At 43.4% G+C, this 1,679-nt stretch overlaps 1 non-coding gene across 1 annotated transcript; it reads left to right on the top strand.

Moving 5' to 3' along the window:
* Nucleotides 1-574: 574 nt before the first annotated feature.
* Nucleotides 575-681, top strand: LOC118482357. Its single transcript, XR_004868400.1, has one exon. It is a non-coding gene; the product is annotated as a small nucleolar RNA R71 (small nucleolar RNA).
* The last annotated feature ends 998 nt before the right edge of the window (nucleotides 682-1,679 follow it).

Here is a 1,679-nt window from a genome sequence, read left to right on the forward strand (position 1 = left end):
AGATATAGTATCTTCAAGCCTTTCTCGTCCACTTTGTTGTTGAGTGAAATTTTGTGACTCATTTCTTGGTTGTTGAAAGTTTGTTCGTTTGGTTTGTTGGTTACTACTATTGTCGGGTTCTCTCCAACCAAGGTTTGGGTGGTTTCGCCATCCTTGGTTGTAAGTTCCCGTTGGAGGACCCGACGGCCTAGGTCTATTATCAATGTAGTTTATCAATTCTTGTTGATCGTCCGTTTCTTTCATACAACTCCAATTTTCATGTGACCCACCACACCCTTCACAAGCCATAACCGAGACTGTTTTTGTCATTTCCAATTTTTTTATTTTTGAAGAAAGGGCCTCGATTTGGGCTTGTAAAGAAGTGCTTTCATCGACCTTATGGGCGCCCGGGGCAATAGATTTATTGCCTCGGGGGGTGTGCCATTGAAAATTGGTTTGAGCAATTTCCTCAATTTGGTTATATATTTCATGCGGGCGTCGATTACCTAAAAGTCCCCCGGAGCTAGAATCAAGTGTCTGCCTTGTATGTGGCAACAATCCATTATAGAAAGTGGATACTTGTTGCCATATCGCAAGGCCGTGATGTGGACACTTGCGTAATAACTCCTTGAACCTTTCCCAAGTTTCATATAAGGATTCCCCGTCCTCTTGTGAATATGTATTAATTTCAGTCATTAATTTAGCCGTTTTAGCGGGAGGGAAATACTTATATAGAATTTTTTGGGCTAGTTCATCCCAGGTGTTTACCGATCCAGCTGGGAGGGCGTTGAGCCAAGCTTTCGCTCGGTCTTTTAATGAGAAAGGAAACATTCGGAGGCGGATGGCGTCATTTGATGCTCCATTGATCCGAAAGGTATCACATATTTCTAAGAAATTAGTAATATGTAGATGGGGATCCTCGTCCGCAAGCCCATGGAAAGTTGCGGAGTTTTGGAGCATTTGTATCAAGTGCGGTCGAAGTTCGAAGTTATTTGCTTCGACATTCGGTGCATTGATAGCAGCGCCTAGGTTACCTACGGTGGGTCGTAGGTAATCCATGAGGGTACGTTGGTCCGCCATTGGAGGTTGATCACCCGAAACTTTCTCTTAGTTTTTAGCTTTTAGTCTTTTTCTGAGAAAGCGTTCGGGTTCTTCTATAGGTTCTTTTATATCCCTATTAGAACTGGAGCTCATACACTATGTAAGATTGGCGTCTGGTTCCAAGTCCTGCAATAAAAACAGAAAAGAATGCTGGTCAAAAAGTTCACCACGGCCCCGTGTTCAGCGAACACGGCCCGTGGTCGGAGTTACAGTGATTGTTTTCCAGATCTCAGTTACTGGAAGTTGGACACGGCCCCGTGTTGCACCGACACGGCCCCGTGGTCAGCCTTCTGTAACTTGGAAAACTAAAAACTGCCAGTAACGATGCTGGGCACGGCCCGTGTCCGACCAGGCACGGCCCGTGCTGAGCTCTGCAGAAGCTGAGAAACTAAGAAAATCCTAAAAAATTAAAAAGAAAAATAAAAATATGATTAGGCCGTTGATTCCTAACTTTCTTAAAATCCTTGTGTCCCCGGCAGCGGCGCCAAAAACTTGATGTGTGTCGGTGTGTATATAATTTAGATATATAATTAAGCCCTTTTTACACCTTTAGCCAAGTTTTAAATTTATAAAACACGATATTCACTAACACTAAACAC

Source organism: Helianthus annuus, chromosome 9 (genome assembly GCF_002127325.2).
Source record: "Helianthus annuus cultivar XRQ/B chromosome 9, HanXRQr2.0-SUNRISE, whole genome shotgun sequence".
NCBI lineage: Eukaryota > Viridiplantae > Streptophyta > Magnoliopsida > Asterales > Asteraceae > Helianthus > Helianthus annuus.